Genomic DNA, 12,158 nt, shown 5'->3' with positions numbered 1-12,158 from the left:
GCACCGACAGTGCTCGTGCTGGTTGCTTTCTGGGTTTGACTTCATTTTATCCTCACAGTGGTTCTGTGTGATAAGCACTATTATGATGATGACAAGCACTTACATAAGCACTAACTCTGGGAGACAGTGAGGGGCAGGGCGGCCTGGCGAGCTTCAGTCCATGGGATTACAAAGAGTTGGGCACAACTTAGCAGCTGAACATCAACAACCTTACAAATGGGAAAAGAGAGACCTAGAGAGACCTAGAGAGGTTGAGCGGGTTAGCCAAAGTCACACAGCTATAGGTAGTCAGGCTGAGATTCAGACACAGATGGTCTGGCTTCAAGGCCCATGATCTTAACCAAGGCAGAACACAGGCCCTTTCCTAACTGAATATCCATAGCTGTGAGTCATCATTTAAAGCGTCTGCATTTACTCTTCTATTAATGGATAATTGGGATGTTTCTACCTTTCTCCTACCAGGAAACAGAGACGAATTTCCCTTTTGGTCTTTAAATGAGGTTAAAAACAAAACCAAAAAAGCTTGTGGTTAGATGTCACCACAACCAGTATTTCCAACCCAGGAGAACCAACAACGAGCAGAGCAGCATTACTTGCAACTAGCTGCCCCATTAGGTACACATATAGCATCTGGGGTGTGTGTGTGTGTGTGTGATACGTTTATTTAAGAAACATATACTTGGCATGGTTCTAAGACTTCCTGAATATCAGTTTATTTCATCTAAAAATAATACTCTAGTCTAAAAATATACAGTATAATACAGTATACTGAGGGAAACTGAGGCACAGGGAGGGTAACTTGCACAAGATGATAGAAGTAATAAGTGGCAGTGCTGGGGTCTAGACCCTGGAAATTTGGCTCCAGCATCTAGTTCTTAACTCCTATTCTAAGTAGCCTCTGGGTCTACCCTCCAGCCCAAATGAGCCAATCAGCCCTGGGATCCTCAAAGCAAGCCTACATTTAGGCAGGAACCACAGGCAGCAAAGTGAATTTTTTGTTGTTGTTGTTGTTGGCTTTTAAATTACATCCAGCTCAGAGTTCTTAGGTGCTAAGTCCAGCTGGCTCTGCTGTGTTCCACGCTCAGGTCCCAAAAGTGAAGTCTAGGCAGCAGCCTGTCTGTGTCTGTATCTGGAGGCTCTAGGAAGACTCCACGTCCGGCTCATTGAGGTTGTTGGCAGAATTCAGTTCCTTGCGGTTGTAGGAATGAGGTCCTAATTTCCTTGCTTATTGGTTGCGGAGGCTATTCTCTCTGCAGCCAGATGTCTCCTATATTCCTTGCCCCATGGTCTCTTCAAACTGTTATTTAATGTGGCTAGCTTAACAGCAGTGGCCACAGGACTGGAAAAGGTCAGTTTTCATTCCAATCCCAAAGAAAGGCAATGCCAAAGAATGCTCAAACTACCACACAATTACACTCATCTCACACGCTAGTAAAGTAATGCTCAAAATTCTCTAAGCCAGGCTTCAGCAATATGTGAACCATGAACTTCCTGATGTTCAAGCTGGTTTTAGAAAAGGCAGAGGAACCAGAGATCAAATTGCTAACATCTGCTGGATCATGGAAGAAGCAAGAGAGTTCCAGAAAAACATCTATTTCTGCTTTATTGACTACGCCAAAGCCTTTGACTGTGTGGATCACTATAAACTGTGGAAAATTCTGAAAGAGATGGGAATACCAGAACACCTGACCTGCCTCTTGAGAAACCTATATGCAGGTCAGGAAGCAACAGTTAGAACTGGACATGGAACAACAGACTGGTTCCAAATAGGAAAAGGAGTTCGTCAAGGCTGTATATTGTCACCCTGCTTATTTAACTTCTATGCAGAGTACATCATGAGAAACGCTGGACTGGAAGAAGCACAAGCTGGAATCAAGATTGCTGGGAGAAATCTCAATAACCTCAGATATGCAGATGACGCCACCCTTATGGCAGAAAGTGAAGAGGAACTCAAAAGCCTCTTGATGAAAGTGAAAGTGGAGAGTGACAAAGATGGCTTAAAGCTCAACATTCAGAAAACGAAGATCATGGCATCCGGTCCCATCACTTCATGGGAAATAGATGGGGAAACAGTGGAAACAGTGTCAGACCTTATTTTTCTGGGCTCCAAAATCACAACAGATGGTGACTGCAGCCATGAAATTAAAAGACTGCTTACTCCTTGGAAGGAAAGTTATGACCAACCTAGATAGCATATTGAAAAGCAGAGACACTACTTTGCCAACAAAGGTTCGTCTAGTCAAGGCTATGGTTTTTCCAGTGGTCATGTATGGATGTGAGAGTTGGACTGTGAAGAAGGCTGAGCGCCAAAGAATTGATGCTTTTGAACTGTGGTGTTGGAGAAGACTCTTGAGAGTCCCTTGGACTGCAAGGAGATCCAACCAGTCCATCCTGAAGGAGATCAGCCCTGGGATTTCTTTGGAAGGAATGATGCTAAAGCTGAAACTCCAGTACTTTGGCCACCTCATGCGAAGAGTTGACTCATTGGAAAAGACTCTGATGCTGGGAGGGATTGGGGGCAGGAGGAGAAGGGGACGATAGAGGATGAGATGGCTGGATGGCATCACTGACTCGATGGACGTGAGTCTGAGTGAACTCCTGGAGTTGGTGATGGACAGGGAGGCCTGGCGTGCTGCGATTCATGGGGTCGCAAAGAGTAGGACACGACTGAGCGACTGATCTGATCTGATCTGAGCTTAACTGTCCCATAGATTTTTCTTGAATAAGAATCAAAGGGACACGGAAACCCCTTAGAAGCAGGTGCTTTGTTGGGACCTGTTTTTTGTTGCAGTGCTGGTTGGGGCCCCCATGCTGATGTGAGGTGTCTCTTTCTGGAGGGAGCTGGATCATGTCTGGTGGATCAAGAAAGCAGAGACTTGGGACTTCCCTTGTGGTCCAGTAGTTAAGACTCCACACTCTCAATGCAAGGGGCTGGGGTACAATCCCTCGTTGGGGAACTAGATCCTATTTACCGCAACTAAAGAGTTCTCATGTTGCAACAACAAAAAAAATCAAAGATCCCATGTGCTGCGACTAAGACCTGGCACAGCCAAACAAATGAATACATAAACAAAAGATTTCTTATAAAAAGAAGGAGAAGACTTCCCCAAACCAGCCCACTGAGCCTTGACCCATCACACCCCTTGGGGATGTATGAGGGGAGGCTTAAAGACTACTTAGGAAAAAAGAAAGATTAAAGAGAGTTTTCTTGGAGACAATTTTTTGTGCTACTGTGTGCCTAACACATAATAGGTGCTTAATCCACATGTAATGACTTATACTGGCACTATTCTAGGTACCAAAGCTTCTGAGAATCTAAAGGAGATGATAAATAATAAGGAAGCAAAATTTTAAAAGAAACAATATCATGTTAAGTGAAAGAAGCCAGACACAAAAATGACACATCTATGATTCTACTTGTATGAAACATTCAGGATAGTTAATCCATAGAGACAGCAAGTAGATTAGTTTCTACTGCTAGGGGATAGGGGGAGGAAAGAATGACTGCTAACAGGTACAGGGTTCCTTGTTGGGTGATGGGAACAATTAGGAATCAGGCCGTGGTGATGGTAGTACAACATAATAAATAAATTAAAAGTCACTGAACTGTATGCTTTTGAATGCTAGAGTTTATGTTATATGAATTACATCTTAACACTATTTTAAAACATTTTGAAAAGAGAAAAAGAGGATAATTGCACATTGTGATGTGCTCATTGAAAGATAAGAAAGCGAAGTGTGCAGGAGATAGTAGCTGGCTGGGGCAAGTGGGCAAGCTGTTCCTGAAGGCCCCTCTGACGAAGTGACGTTTGTGTTTATTTTGGCCACGTCACACGGAACGCAGGATCTTAGTTTTCGGAACAGGGACTGAATCCCAGCCTCCTGCCTTGGAAATGTGGAGTGTTAACTACTGGATTGCCAGGGAAGTCCCTAAAGTGACATTTGTGATGAAACCTGAATTATGACTAGGAGGCTCTATATAAACATCAACAAGAAGGTATTAATAGATGAAGGCTCAGCAAGTGCAAAGGTCCTGAGTTTGGGGGATGAGCTTGGCACATTCAATGAACTGAAGTCCATAGAGTTGGGGTGCAGAGGAAAGGACACAAGACATCAGAGACCTCTGCAGGCAGGGGCAGAAAGCAGCCCAAACTGGGCACTGTGGATAACTAAGAAGACTTTGGGTTTAGCTCACAGTACAGTGGGGAGCCAGGGATGGATTTGAGCAAAAGAGAAACGTGATCAGACAAACGCTTAAAAAGGACCACTCAGGAGACTTCCCTGGTGGTCCAGTGGCTACGACTCCACGCTCCCAATACAGAGGACCCAGGTTTGATTTCCTGGTCGGCGAACTAGATCCCACATGCTGAAACTAAGAGTTTGCATGCGGCAACTGAAGATTCTTAGTGCCAAAACTAAGACCTGGCACAGCCAAATAAATTTAAGGAAAAAAAAAAAAAAACTTTTAAAAAAAGGACCACTTGGACTGCCACATAAAGTAAATAACAGGTGAGTAAAAGCAGAAGCATAAACTGTAAGCAAAGCCCTTTGACACTGCGCTGTGACTAGGAACATTTAGTAACTGCCAGTCATCTTTCATAAACTAGAAACATGCCAGCTTGTCATATTTATTTAAAAACAGGAAGTCAAGGCCATGGTTATTTGATATTTCTGTCCGTGACACTGCCTCGCCTCCCCGTTCTATGAGTCATCAAGCTCTGACAATGCTTCCTCCCCAACCTGCCTCCTGCTCACCTTTGTATCCCTTTCACTGTCCCTGCTTTGAGACCTGGTGATAGACGGAAACACTGGTTTCCAGGCTGCCCTCAAGCAGACCCTTTTTCCCTTTCTCCTTTTAAAAAAAGCCTACTTTTTTTTCTCATTTCATGCCATATATCATTTGCAGACAAAAATTATTAAAACAATAATAAGTTAGGAAGATGGGGGGCATACCCAAGGCGCACAATGCAGAAACAATCATTATCAAAACAGCACTGTAGTGTATAATGCGCCTATCCTTTTTTATTTTTAGACTTTATGTGATCACGGTTATACACGCACCTGAACGGAAGTATCAAATTCCCTAAAAGACAGAAGTCCTCACTTCATTTCTCCCTCCCATTTTCCTCTCCCCAAAGGCAACGACTCTGACCACTTTTAGATAAATTTTTAAATATTCAATTTCATCTCTCTAAATAACATGCTTCTACTGATTGCCACTTCTAAACTTGGCGGTTTTCAGAGTAATCTGCTTGAAACTTCCCTTGTAGTATATAATCCCCTGGCTAAGGCTCTGAGCTCTCAATGCACGGGGCCTGGGTTCGATCCCTGGTCAGGGAACTAGATGCCACATGCCACATCTAAGACCTAGTGCAGTCAAAGAAAGAAAGAAATATTTTTTTAAAAAATAATTTGCTTTCCCGCTCTTGGATGTGAGGGCTCTGTTCTCCTTCCTTCTCTAAAGTTGGCCCATATAGTTACACCCTTCCCACTCCCCCATCCTCTCAGGATAGGGGTATGGTAATTTTGGTGGGACCAGTGGTTACTATTTACATAACTGTGACTATGGAAATACCATTCATCATTGAACACTGTGGTAAACTGTCATGTCCTTTAGCTTTTCCCCAGTGTTTTGTTTTTTTTTAAGTTGGTTATCATCTTGTTCTCCACCCCCACCCCAAGCTGACCTCATTTTCTCAGTATTTGTTATCAGTTCAACTCCAGGTTCTTTGCCAATGGACCAAGCATCCTCCCAGCTCCTTCCAATACATCAGAAACTCTATGTGTTCACCTTTGTAAAGAAATCTCCCTGGAGCCTTCAGATCTGCAGAGTCTGGACCAGTTACCCTCTGGTGCACAGCTGTCATCCTAAGATGCCCCTTCATCATCATCTGGGAAATCCATCTGTTTCTCCCACGTGCTGGGTTTATTTCCTGGGTTCTATGTCTCGTTCTTCCTCGTCTGACCACACACACACACCTAGGCAAGCATATACACACCCTTTTTGGTGTAGTACAGCCTCCAGTAACTCCCTGAGAAAGGGCGTGTGGGAAGTAGAAAATTTTCAACTTCCCATAACTGAAAATGGTTTTATTCTTTCTGCTCCCTTGATGACTGTTTGGCTGGGTAGAGAATTCTAGGTTGAAAGTCATTTTCACTCAGATTTTTGAAGGCAACAATCCACTGCCTTCTTATGTCTGCATTTTTGAGGAGAAGTCCAAAATTATTCTGCTTTCGTTACTTTAAACGTGACCCATTTCCCTGTCTCTTTGCAAGTCTGTTCTTGGTATTTTGAAATTTCACAGTGATGTTCCTTGCTGTGGATCTATTTTTATTCAGTGCGCTGGGCACTCAGTAAACATTTTCAATTTGGAAACACATGTCCTATCATTCTGGAGAATTTTTGTGAATTATTTTATTGATGATTCCTCTCTCTGTTTCTCTTCTTTCTTGATAAAAATGACTATGTTTCAGATGTGGAATTTTTTTAGACTGGACCCCTAAACAACTTATCATTTTTCTCCTATTTTCTTTCTTTGTCTTTTTGTTCTTCTTTCTGAGACAAACCCTCACATTTATCTTCTGTTCCTGTTGTTAATTTTTTAATATCTCTGCTTTTCATTTCCAAGAAGCCCTCAAAATATTCCCACTTTTAACGGCATCTTTTTCTTGCTTCAGGGTAACTCTCTGAAAAGTTGTTTTTCAATTTTTGCTAGGTTTTTTTTTCCCTTTCCTGTATTGTCTCTATTTCCTCTAGTTACTTTTCTCTATTTGCTATGGTCTCAATTTTTCATTTAAGAGGGTGTTCTCAGATGTCTGATATTTCTTGATTTTCTGATCATATTTAAGAGTAGGGGACCAAGAAGCTGATCATTGTACATGTTGGGAAGTGGGCTGCTGACATTGAACTGGGCCATTTGTTGGGATTCTCCTGATGTTAAAACATACTTAGGTAATGACAGAAACTAACACGATATTGTAAAGCAGCTACGATCCAATAAAAGCAAATAAGTAAAAATGTATTTAGGTGATTCCTCTGAGTCTAGCCAGATTTTTTTGGAGAAGACTCTTCCAGTCTCCTACCTGGAGTGGAATGGCCTGGGGAAGACAGCTGCATATGATTTGCCTGGGCCCTGATGTGAGCCATGGGGCCAGCCCTGCAGATGTAGTGAAGGACCAGGAAGGGTATCTCAGCATGCAGGCCCCAAAAGACTCCTCCCAAAGATTCCATGTTAAATTCCTGTGAATGTTACCTCATTGTGAAAAAGGGTCTTTGCAACTATGATTAAGACTTAAAAAAAAAAAAAAAAGGACCATATATATATATTTTAATATGGACCACTTTTAAAGTATTTGCTGAATTTGTTACAATATTACTCCTGTTTCATGTTTTATTTATTGGCCTCGCGGCGTGTGGGCTCTTCGCTCCCTGTGTTTTCCGTTTTTACACTATAGCATCTGTGGGCTAGTATTGCAACCTTGTGCTTTGTGCTCAGTAGAGTCTGACTCTTCGTGATCCTATAGACTACAGCTGGCCAGGCTCCTCTGTCTATAGAATTTTCCAGGCAAGAAAATTGCTGTAGATTGCCATTTCCTCCTCCAGGGCATCTCCCGGACCCAGGGATCTTTCCTGGGTCTATCCACGTCTCCTGCATTGCAAGCAGATTCTTTACTGCTGAGTCTCTGGCCCTGACCAGAAATCAAACTGGTACCCCCGGATTGGAAGATGAAGTCTTAACCACTGGACCACCAGGGAAGTGCCAAGTTAAGGCTCTTGAGACGAGGAGATAGTTCTGGCATGTACAGGTGGGCCCTATGTACCATCACAAATGTCCTTCTAAGAGACAGGCAGATGCAGATGAGCTTGGAGGAGAAGACAGAGCCAAGATGGAGCAGAAAGAGACAGGGCCACAAGCCGAGGAGTGCTGACAGACAGCAAAAGCTGGGAGAGATGAGGGCTGGACTCTCTCCCAGAGCCTCTGGACGAGGATGGCCCTGCCAGCACTTTGATTTCAGCCTTTCGGCCTCCAGAACTGTAACAGGATATACTTCTATTGTTTGAAGCCATTCAGTTCATGGTAATTTGTTACAGCACTCCCAGGAAACTAAGACACAAGATTTCACTTAATCCTCCTGCTTTCAATACAGTACCTCTGCCCTAAAATGTGCTGGGGTTCCCACCCCCAGACTCTCTGTTTTACTGCCTCCAAAGAACAAACTGCCAGCCTTTTGCTGAGGCTGGTGCCCAGTCGCCTAGAGTTGGGTAGGGGCTGGGAGGATCTGCAAATTGGACTGCTTCTTAAACAGACTTCTAGGCGATTTCTTTTATTTCCCAGCCTCTACTCTGAGGCCCACTCCCCTGCCCATTCAATTTTACTTTCAGAGTTACCTGGTGCCACCAACTCCCGACCCTTTGGGAGGAATTTCTGGGGGTAAATCAGGTTGGCCTTGACTTTCCCCAGTGCTGCCTGATGATTGGGTCTTCTCAGTTCTGCTGATTAATCTATGTACTTTCTCTTCTCCAAAATGTTCTCACTCTTGTCTCCTCTCCTGTCCTCCAGTCCTTAAGGGTTAAAAAAAAAAAACAAAACAAAACACCACTTTATTGTCAACCTAGAGTCAAGGGGTATAGCAAACGTAGGAGTCCAGTAACTTCCCTGGTGGTGCAGGGGCCCAAGTTCGATCCCTGGTCAGGAGACTAGATCCTGCATGCTGCAACTGAAGATCTCACATGCCAAAACATCCTGCATGCAGCAACTAAGAAAGACCTGGTGCAGCCAAAACAAAAGTAGAAGTCTGCACTTAGCTGGCCCTCTTTCCCCAAGTCTCAGTGGGTTAACATCCAGATGATACTCTGAACACCTGCTGAAATCCCACTTCCTCCTTCCTTAGAGATCCAAGCCTGACTCATCTCTCTGTTCCCCATGCCAAGAGTGGGGTCCGCCACATGGTAAGCACAGGGATTTTTTTAAAAAACAGGATCATCCCCAGCAGTTGTTTCGAAGTGTGATTATCGTAAGAAATTCTGGAAGGGGATGTCTTAGTTTGCTCAGGAGATGTCTTAGAGAACTAAGATTGGGAAGATAAATAACTCAGTATAGGCATCTTGTCTGTCAATTACAGTTCAATTAAAAAAAAATACATATATATTTTTTAAAGTCTATAGGGAGAACATCAACAGTCTTAATTTTAGGACTCTGAAATCAACATGGTTGTAAACTTCACAGACACAGAAAACAAATCTGTGGTTACTGATGGGGGAAGGAGGGAGGGATAAATTAAGAGTATGGCATAAACAGATACACACCACTGTATATAAAATAGATAAGCAACAAGGATTTACTCTATAGCACAGGAAAGGGTCCCAGGTGGCACTAATGGTAAAGAATCTGCCTGCCAATTCAGGAGACCTGGGTTTGATCCCTGGATTGGGAAGATACTCTGGAGAAGGGCACGGCAACCCACTCCAGTATTCTTGCCTGGAGAATCCCAAGGACCAGAGGAGGCTGGCGGGCTACAGTCCATAGTGTCACAAAGAGTCAGACACAACTGAAGTGACTTACCATTCAAGCACAGGGACCTATATTGGATATCTTATAATTACCTGTCAATTCAGTCCAGTCGCTCAGTCGTGTCTGACGCTTTGCAACCCTATGGATTGCAGCACACCAGGCTTCCCAGTCCATTACCAAGTCCTGGAGCTTGCTCAAACTCATGTCCATTGAGTCGGTGATACCATCCAACCATCTCATCCTCTGTCGTCCCCTTCACCTGTCTTCAATCTTTCCCAACATCAGGGTATTTTCCAGTGAGTCAGTTCTTTGCATCAGGTAGCCAAAGTATTGGAGCTTCAGCTTCAACATCAGTCCTTCCAATGAATATTTAGGACTGATTTCCTTTAGGATGGACTGGTTGGATCTCCTTGCAGTCCAAGGGACTCTCAAGAATCTTCTCCAACACCACAGTTGAAAAGCATCAATTCTTCAGTGCTCAGCTTTCTTTATAGTCCAACTCTCACATCCATACATAGTTACTGGAAAAACCATTGCTTTGACTAATCAGACCTTTGTTGACAAAGTAATATCTCTGATTTTTAATATGCTGTCTAGGTTGGTCATAGCTCTTCTTCCAAGGAGTAAGTGTCTTTTAATTTCATGGCAGCAGTCACCATCTGCAGTGATTTTGGAGCCCTGCAAAATAGTCTGACACTGTTTCCACTGTTTCCCCATCTATTTGCCATGAAGTGATGGGACCAGATGCCATGATCTTAGTTTTCTGAATGTTCAGTTTTAAACCAACTTTTTCACTTTCCTCTTTCACTTTCATCAAGAGGCTCTTTAGTTCTTCACTTTCTGCCATAAGGGTGGTGTCATCTGCATATCTGAGGTTATTGATATTTCTCCCGGCAATCTTGATTCCAGCTTGTGCTTCATCCAGCCTGGCATTTCTCATGATGTACTCTGCATATAAGTTAAATAAACAGGGTGACAATATACAGCCTTGATGTACTCCTTTCCCAATTTGGAACCAGTCTGTTATTCCATGTCCAGTTCTGTTGCTTCTTGACCTGCATACAGATTTCTCATGAGGCAGGTAAGGTGGTCTGGTATTCCCATCTCTTTCAGAATTTTCCACAGTTTGCTGTGATCCACACAGTCAAAGGCTTGGGTGTAGTCAATAAAGCAGAAATAGATGTTTTTCTGGAATTCTCTTGCTTTTTCTATGATCCAATGGATGTTGGCAATTTGATGTCTGATTCCTCTGCCTTTTCTAAATCCAGCTTGAATATCTGGAAGTTCTCGGTTCACATACTGTTGAAGCCTGACTTGGAGAGTTTTGAGCATTACTTTACTAGCGTGTGGGATGAATGCAACTGTGCAGTAGTTTGGGCATTCTTTGGCATTGCCTTTCTTTGGGATTGGAATGAAAACTGACCTTTTCCAGTCCTGTGGCCACTGCTGAGTTTTCCACATTTGCTGGCATATTGAGTGCAGCACTTTCACAGCATCATCTTCTAATAACTAATTCTCCTATAATGGAGAATAATCTGAAAAAATACGTATAACTGAATCATTTTGTTGTATACCTGAAACTAACACAATACTGTATATCAAGGACACTTCAAATATGATTGTATACGTGTTCAGAGTCCCATTTATAAGTTGCATTTTTAAAGTATATAATTTTTATTAAACTAGGAAGAAAGGTATTTGGGGCATTGTCTATTATACAGAATGTTACTGTTTATCAAAGGTATTCTTTCATTTCGTATGCACTGAAAAGCTTCTTAGATCTAAAAACCTAATTAAATGTATATAGAATTTAAATAATATGAGTTACTATAGACACATCAATATTTTTACTCTGAAAGCAAAAATAAATTTTATTGTTTCTCTCTGTACTTCACAAAAGTTATTCATGAACTAGGCAATGAACTAAATCTCTGTGAAGCCATAAAAGCAGAACATGTTTAGTATATACTACTGGGTATAATAAAATTAGAAATGAATAACAAAAGTTACTCAATAAGGACAAAATTCTAAAATGCCTCCTTGAGTAAGTCTCGTCTCAAAGAAGAAACCACAAAGAGAGAATCATGGGTCAAAACTCATGAGATACCCTCAAAGCAGGTTTTCAACACAAAGTAAACTCCTGGACATTTATATCATCCAAGAATAAATACGTAAACACACACACACACACAGAGTCTCCCTTGGTATCCTTAGGGGGACTGGCTCTAGGATCCTCACGAATACCCAAATCCATGGATGCTCAAGTCCCTTGTATAAAATGATGTAGCATCTGCACATAACCAAGGACATCCTCGGCGTACTTTAAATCATCTCTAGATTACTTTAATACCTAACACAATATATTAAATAAACGCTATGTAAACACTTTCCAGTGCACAACAAATTCAAGTTTTGCTTTTGCAACTTTCTGGAATGTTTCTTTTCAAATATTTTTGACCTACAGTTGGTTGAATCCGAGGAGGCAGAACCCACTATATGAAGGTGGGCTGGCTCTGGGTGCCTGTGTGTGTTCTAGTGGGTCACCACTGTGGGCAGCTTAATCCCACTGGAGGATTCTGGGACACTAGAATATAACCTCAGACTTGTCTTACCCAAGGGGCAAAGGACTGAGGGTGTTTATCCTCC

The sequence above is a fragment of the Bos indicus x Bos taurus genome, chromosome 13, assembly GCF_003369695.1.
Source record: "Bos indicus x Bos taurus breed Angus x Brahman F1 hybrid chromosome 13, Bos_hybrid_MaternalHap_v2.0, whole genome shotgun sequence".
Lineage (NCBI taxonomy): Eukaryota > Metazoa > Chordata > Mammalia > Artiodactyla > Bovidae > Bos > Bos indicus x Bos taurus.
The sequence above is the reverse complement of the archived record's forward strand: the minus strand, read 5'-3'. Positions refer to the sequence as shown.